Source organism: Acipenser ruthenus, unplaced genomic scaffold, assembly GCF_902713425.1.
Source record: "Acipenser ruthenus unplaced genomic scaffold, fAciRut3.2 maternal haplotype, whole genome shotgun sequence".
Taxonomy (NCBI): Eukaryota; Metazoa; Chordata; class Actinopteri; order Acipenseriformes; family Acipenseridae; genus Acipenser; species Acipenser ruthenus.
The window spans coordinates 40,599-48,358 of NW_026708529.1; the positions used below are offsets into that span (position 1 = coordinate 40,599).

Sequence of the window (7,760 nt, forward strand, 5' to 3'; positions counted from 1 at the left end):
GTGCCATTAGATTCTTGCGAAATTGTATGTTCACAAAGTAGTAGCCACACGTTGGCATTGAAAGTGTTAAGTTCTCAAAGGCATCCATTTTGTATATTACCCTCTTTTAGTTTGAATCTGCAGGAGTGTTGTAATGGATCTCAGCTGTACTACTGAGCTGTGTTGCCGTTGGAGGACTGTATGCCCTGAAACCAATTTGATGTTTATTCTACAAAATAAATCCCCCTTTCAAACAACTCGTGTGGTTCTTTAGGCTGAGCAGTACGGCAAGGGTCCCTCTCCTCCAGTTAGAGACAGCATACATGTGGTTACATGATACATGGATGAAGGCTTATTGTGACCTGTTCGACTCCTCGAGACCATCACTTTCAATTCAAACACAAAATGTCTCGTTTTCAATCGCTCGACAACACCCACAGTACAGAAATGTGCATTAATGATCAACAAAATGAGAATACGTTAAAAAAAAAAAAAAAAAAAAAGATGTAAAGCTGGTAGATTCGTATCTCAGAGGAACGGGAAATTAAAACAAGGTAAAGGCAATCATCTAAATAAAGCTGAATCAATAACGGATAACGACATAGAACGTCTGTACAGAACTGAAACACTATGTTTTAAAAAAACAACTGTACCGCTGAACCTCGTCTTCTTTAATATTAGCAACTTTGTAACTTTGATACACGTGCCGCTGACTCGTTACTTTGTCTTCTCAAGATGAAACACTTCACAATACATGTACATAAAACACTTTGGTACTTTCTAGAACATTATACGCTCCGAAAGAAAAAACAAAATCTCATTCCCAGTCTGACAGAGCCACCTGCTGGAGATATATAGATAATCGCTAATTGCTTTCAATACCTGTGTTTTTAACTTTGACTATAACATCAGGGGAGAGCGCGAACGCGATTGCAGCCCTGCTTGTAAATCTGCTTGTATGTGGTTTTATGTTGTCTAATTAAAGTGTTTGTCTGCCAAGATATGATTTAAGGGGCTTAGTGGTCAGGTGGTTAAAGAAAAGCTCTTGTTACCGGGAGGTTCCTGGTTCAATCCCAGCTCAGCCACTGGCTCATTGTGTGTGACCCTGTCCCTGAGCAAGTCCCTTAACCTCCTTGTGCTCCTTCCTTCAAATGAGATGTAAAACCCAGGTCCTATTGTAAGTGACTCTGCAGCAGCAGCAGCAGCAGCAGCAGTTGTGATGCACAGTTTATCTGAATAAAAAACATCAACTAAATAAATAAAACTGATAAGCTCGAAAATGATTTCCAATTATTTAAAATAAAAATAAAAACTTTGATACAGACACTGCTGAGTCTTTACTTTTAGTCTTGTCAATAAAAAATAACGAAACATGGAAATAGATGTGCAGGAACCACGTAGCTATTTATTTGACAGTCAGAAAGCTAAAAACATTGAGCTCCTTTTAAAGAAAACCTGACTCCCTGTGTGACGAAGCCGCCTGCCGGAGAGTTGTTGAACAACTAGTGAGTGAGTTCCTTCCTCCGACGGGTTCGTGTTTGTTTCTGTCTTTGACCATAGTTTCAGGGGAGAGCGCGAACGCAGTCCCCCACTACCAGAAATTATGCAGTCGAGATTCCCGCATTTGGGGAATTCGCAGGGGTCAGCACAGCCGGAGTGCAATGGCCGAGCCTCGCCCTGGGTGAACCACCTTCATGATCATGGTATCTCCCCTGCCAGGTAAGTATGAGTTGTACACATTGCGAGTCGTCACCCGTCCACAAGAGACATTTTTCAAAGAAACGGTGCCTACATCTGCAATTTAAAGAAACACTCTTTTCCTAATATAACATTTTCATTGTTATCATATCGCACTTTCCAGTCTGTTGGGTGTAATGGGTTCCTTCAGTTTTCAGTATAAGTATTTATAAATTGCATTCCCGTAATGCCTCTCGGTATATATTTGCATGCGCCTTTATCATTGGAGGACAAGATGCCAGGATTTACACAGGACGACGTCATTCGTGCAGCAGCATGTGAGATGTTCCGCAAAAGAAGCGACGGGTCTGTATACACGTCTGCGTAAACGAAATAAAAAAAAATGTAACAAATGTACGACTTTCAAAAAGAAAGCAAGCAAAACATTGGTCAAACATTTGTTAAGGTCACACATAATATAAATAAACTCGAACGAATGAACGGGTCACTAAATCCGTTCTTGATTGATATGCTCGTTTTGTTCTCTTGTTTGGCACAATAATCTAAACACGCAGTTTGTGGCTTTAAAACATGTCTCGTTCTGTTACTATAATAAAAAGTACTTCATCAACTTTTATTTCTTTTTTTAATTAATTAAACTAACCATAACTAGCAAAACTCGTCAGTACTTTTGTCTTAACCCTGTTCACATTTGTTTGTATCGGACCGCTACTGGTAGTTTCGGCTTAGAATATAATACGATAACCCTTTCTGTCCTAACTCAGTTTTCAAAACCAGTAAAGGCTGATACAATACTTGTTCGTGTGTGGAATGGGACAATAAAAAAACAAAAAAAAGAAAACGATGTTTAGACTTACAGCTTCCAGGTTAGTAACATAAATAACAAGGGAAATAGCGCCCCCTGTCAAGCTGCAGAAAGAAAAGCTTACAGCACCTGGTATTCCCAGGCGGTCTCCCATCCAAGTACTAACCAGGCCCGACCTTGCTTAGCTTCCGAGATCAGACGAGATCGGGCGTTCTCAAGGTGGTATGGCCGTAAGCGAACGACAGTCTTGGTTTATCTCTTTCATAGTATTAAGTTAATATCATTCATGCAATGACAGGTTGGGGGAGGGATTTCCAGATCTCTAATTTGTCACAAACGTTAACATTTAAGCAGCTCTGGGCTCCACGTGTGCGGGCCCGTGTGTCCGTGTGTCTGTGTGTGTATATAGCAGCATTAAAAGTGCCATTAGATTCTTGCGAAATTGTATGTTCACAAAGTAGTAGCCACACGTTGGCATTGAAAGTGTTAAGTTCTCAAAGGCATCCATTTTGTATATTACCCTCTTTTAGTTTGAATCTGCAGCAGTGTTGTAATGGATCTCAGCTGTACTACTGAGCTGTGTTGCCGTTGGAGGACTGTATGCCCTGAAACCAATTTGATGTTTATTCTACAAAATAAATCCCCCTTTCAAACAACTCGTGTGGTTCTTTAGGCTGAGCAGTACGGCAAGGGTCCCTCTCCTCCAGTTAGAGACAGCATACATGTGGTTACATGATACATGGATGAAGGCTTATTGTGACCTGTTCGACTCCTCGAGACCATCACTTTCAATTCAAACACAAAATGTCTCGTTTTCAATCGCTCGACAACACCCACAGTACAGAAATGTGCATTAATGATCAACAAAATGAGAATACGTTAAAAAAAAAAAAAAAAAAAAGATGTAAAGCTGGTAGATTCGTATCTCAGAGGAACGGGAAATTAAAACAAGGTAAAGGCAATCATCTAAATAAAGCTGAATCAATAACGGATAACGACATAGAACGTCTGTACAGAACTGAAACACTATGTTTTAAAAAAACAACTGTACCGCTGAACCTCGTCTTCTTTAATATTAGCAACTTTGTAACTTTGATACACGTGCCGCTGACTCGTTACTTTGTCTTCTCAAGATGAAACACTTCACAATACATGTACATAAAACACTTTGGTACTTTCTAGAACATTATACGCTCCGAAAGAAAAAACAAAATCTCATTCCCAGTCTGACAGAGCCACCTGCTGGAGATATATAGATAATCGCTAATTGCTTTCAATACCTGTGTTTTTAACTTTGACTATAACATCAGGGGAGAGCGCGAACGCGATTGCAGCCCTGCTTGTAAATCTGCTTGTATGTGGTTTTATGTTGTCTAATTAAAGTGTTTGTCTGCCAAGATATGATTTAAGGGGCTTAGTGGTCAGGTGGTTAAAGAAAAGCTCTTGTTACCGGGAGGTTCCTGGTTCAATCCCAGCTCAGCCACTGGCTCATTGTGTGTGACCCTGTCCCTGAGCAAGTCCCTTAACCTCCTTGTGCTCCTTCCTTCAAATGAGATGTAAAACCCAGGTCCTATTGTAAGTGACTCTGCAGCAGCAGCAGCAGCAGCAGCAGTTGTGATGCACAGTTTATCTGAATAAAAAACATCAACTAAATAAATAAAACTGATAAGCTCGAAAATGATTTCCAATTATTTAAAATAAAAATAAAAACTTTGATACAGACACTGCTGAGTCTTTACTTTTAGTCTTGTCAATAAAAAATAACGAAACATGGAAATAGATGTGCAGGAACCACGTAGCTATTTATTTGACAGTCAGAAAGCTAAAAACATTGAGCTCCTTTTAAAGAAAACCTGACTCCCTGTGTGACGAAGCCGCCTGCCGGAGAGTTGTTGAACAACTAGTGAGTGAGTTCCTTCCTCCGACGGGTTCGTGTTTGTTTCTGTCTTTGACCATAGTTTCAGGGGAGAGCGCGAACGCAGTCCCCCACTACCAGAAATTATGCAGTCGAGATTCCCGCATTTGGGGAATTCGCAGGGGTCAGCACAGCCGGAGTGCAATGGCCGAGCCTCGCCCTGGGTGAACCACCTTCATGATCATGGTATCTCCCCTGCCAGGTAAGTATGAGTTGTACACATTGCGAGTCGTCACCCGTCCACAAGAGACATTTTTCAAAGAAACGGTGCCTACATCTGCAATTTAAAGAAACACTCTTTTCCTAATATAACATTTTCATTGTTATCATATCGCACTTTCCAGTCTGTTGGGTGTAATGGGTTCCTTCAGTTTTCAGTATAAGTATTTATAAATTGCATTCCCGTAATGCCTCTCGGTATATATTTGCATGCGCCTTTATCATTGGAGGACAAGATGCCAGGATTTACACAGGACGACGTCATTCGTGCAGCAGCATGTGAGATGTTCCGCAAAAGAAGCGACGGGTCTGTATACACGTCTGCGTAAACGAAATAAAAAAAAATGTAACAAATGTACGACTTTCAAAAAGAAAGCAAGCAAAACATTGGTCAAACATTTGTTAAGGTCACACATAATATAAATAAACTCGAACGAATGAACGGGTCACTAAATCCGTTCTTGATTGATATGCTCGTTTTGTTCTCTTGTTTGGCACAATAATCTAAACACGCAGTTTGTGGCTTTAAAACATGTCTCGTTCTGTTACTATAATAAAAAGTACTTCATCAACTTTTATTTCTTTTTTTAATTAATTAAACTAACCATAACTAGCAAAACTCGTCAGTACTTTTGTCTTAACCCTGTTCACATTTGTTTGTATCGGACCGCTACTGGTAGTTTCGGCTTAGAATATAATACGATAACCCTTTCTGTCCTAACTCAGTTTTCAAAACCAGTAAAGGCTGATACAATACTTGTTCGTGTGTGGAATGGGACAATAAAAAAACAAAAAAAAGAAAACGATGTTTAGACTTACAGCTTCCAGGTTAGTAACATAAATAACAAGGGAAATAGCGCCCCCTGTCAAGCTGCAGAAAGAAAAGCTTACAGCACCTGGTATTCCCAGGCGGTCTCCCATCCAAGTACTAACCAGGCCCGACCTTGCTTAGCTTCCGAGATCAGACGAGATCGGGCGTTCTCAAGGTGGTATGGCCGTAAGCGAACGACAGTCTTGGTTTATCTCTTTCATAGTATTAAGTTAATATCATTCATGCAATGACAGGTTGGGGGAGGGATTTCCAGATCTCTAATTTGTCACAAACGTTAACATTTAAGCAGCTCTGGGCTCCACGTGTGCGGGCCCGTGTGTCCGTGTGTCTGTGTGTGTATATAGCAGCATTAAAAGTGCCATTAGATTCTTGCGAAATTGTATGTTCACAAAGTAGTAGCCACACGTTGGCATTGAAAGTGTTAAGTTCTCAAAGGCATCCATTTTGTATATTACCCTCTTTTAGTTTGAATCTGCAGGAGTGTTGTAATGGATCTCAGCTGTACTACTGAGCTGTGTTGCCGTTGGAGGACTGTATGCCCTGAAACCAATTTGATGTTTATTCTACAAAATAAATCCCCCTTTCAAACAACTCGTGTGGTTCTTTAGGCTGAGCAGTACGGCAAGGGTCCCTCTCCTCCAGTTAGAGACAGCATACATGTGGTTACATGATACATGGATGAAGGCTTATTGTGACCTGTTCGACTCCTCGAGACCATCACTTTCAATTCAAACACAAAATGTCTCGTTTTCAATCGCTCGACAACACCCACAGTACAGAAATGTGCATTAATGATCAACAAAATGAGAATACGTTAAAAAAAAAAAAAAAAAAAAAGATGTAAAGCTGGTAGATTCGTATCTCAGAGGAACGGGAAATTAAAACAAGGTAAAGGCAATCATCTAAATAAAGCTGAATCAATAACGGATAACGACATAGAACGTCTGTACAGAACTGAAACACTATGTTTTAAAAAAACAACTGTACCGCTGAACCTCGTCTTCTTTAATATTAGCAACTTTGTAACTTTGATACACGTGCCGCTGACTCGTTACTTTGTCTTCTCAAGATGAAACACTTCACAATACATGTACATAAAACACTTTGGTACTTTCTAGAACATTATACGCTCCGAAAGAAAAAACAAAATCTCATTCCCAGTCTGACAGAGCCACCTGCTGGAGATATATAGATAATCGCTAATTGCTTTCAATACCTGTGTTTTTAACTTTGACTATAACATCAGGGGAGAGCGCGAACGCGATTGCAGCCCTGCTTGTAAATCTGCTTGTATGTGGTTTTATGTTGTCTAATTAAAGTGTTTGTCTGCCAAGATATGATTTAAGGGGCTTAGTGGTCAGGTGGTTAAAGAAAAGCTCTTGTTACCGGGAGGTTCCTGGTTCAATCCCAGCTCAGCCACTGGCTCATTGTGTGTGACCCTGTCCCTGAGCAAGTCCCTTAACCTCCTTGTGCTCCTTCCTTCAAATGAGATGTAAAACCCAGGTCCTATTGTAAGTGACTCTGCAGCAGCAGCAGCAGCAGCAGCAGTTGTGATGCACAGTTTATCTGAATAAAAAACATCAACTAAATAAATAAAACTGATAAGCTCGAAAATGATTTCCAATTATTTAAAATAAAAATAAAAACTTTGATACAGACACTGCTGAGTCTTTACTTTTAGTCTTGTCAATAAAAAATAACGAAACATGGAAATAGATGTGCAGGAACCACGTAGCTATTTATTTGACAGTCAGAAAGCTAAAAACATTGAGCTCCTTTTAAAGAAAACCTGACTCCCTGTGTGACGAAGCCGCCTGCCGGAGAGTTGTTGAACAACTAGTGAGTGAGTTCCTTCCTCCGACGGGTTCGTGTTTGTTTCTGTCTTTGACCATAGTTTCAGGGGAGAGCGCGAACGCAGTCCCCCACTACCAGAAATTATGCAGTCGAGATTCCCGCATTTGGGGAATTCGCAGGGGTCAGCACAGCCGGAGTGCAATGGCCGAGCCTCGCCCTGGGTGAACCACCTTCATGATCATGGTATCTCCCCTGCCAGGTAAGTATGAGTTGTACACATTGCGAGTCGTCACCCGTCCACAAGAGACATTTTTCAAAGAAACGGTGCCTACATCTGCAATTTAAAGAAACACTCTTTTCCTAATATAACATTTTCATTGTTATCATATCGCACTTTCCAGTCTGTTGGGTGTAATGGGTTCCTTCAGTTTTCAGTATAAGTATTTATAAATTGCATTCCCGTAATGCCTCTCGGTATATATTTGCATGCGCCTTTATCATTGGAGGACAAGATGCCA

The 7,760-nt window shown here is 40.6% G+C and overlaps 5 non-coding genes across 5 annotated transcripts; all 5 read right to left on the reverse strand.

Annotated features, from left to right (window-relative positions):
- Positions 1–1,542: 1,542 nt before the first annotated feature.
- LOC131734207 (U1 spliceosomal RNA) lies at positions 1,543–1,706 on the reverse strand. Its single transcript, XR_009326845.1, has one exon. It is a non-coding gene; the product is annotated as a U1 spliceosomal RNA (small nuclear RNA).
- Positions 1,707–2,599: 893 nt separating this feature from the next.
- Positions 2,600–2,718, reverse strand: LOC131734189 (5S ribosomal RNA). Its single transcript, XR_009326827.1, has one exon. It is a non-coding gene; the product is annotated as a 5S ribosomal RNA (ribosomal RNA).
- A 1,725-nt stretch (positions 2,719–4,443) lies between these two features.
- Positions 4,444–4,607, reverse strand: LOC131734208 (U1 spliceosomal RNA). The gene has a single exon (XR_009326846.1). It is a non-coding gene; the product is annotated as a U1 spliceosomal RNA (small nuclear RNA).
- An 893-nt stretch (positions 4,608–5,500) lies between these two features.
- LOC131734191 (5S ribosomal RNA) lies at positions 5,501–5,619 on the reverse strand. Its single transcript, XR_009326829.1, has one exon. It is a non-coding gene; the product is annotated as a 5S ribosomal RNA (ribosomal RNA).
- A 1,726-nt stretch (positions 5,620–7,345) lies between these two features.
- Positions 7,346–7,509, reverse strand: LOC131734209 (U1 spliceosomal RNA). Its single transcript, XR_009326847.1, has one exon. It is a non-coding gene; the product is annotated as a U1 spliceosomal RNA (small nuclear RNA).
- Positions 7,510–7,760: the final 251 nt, after the last annotated feature.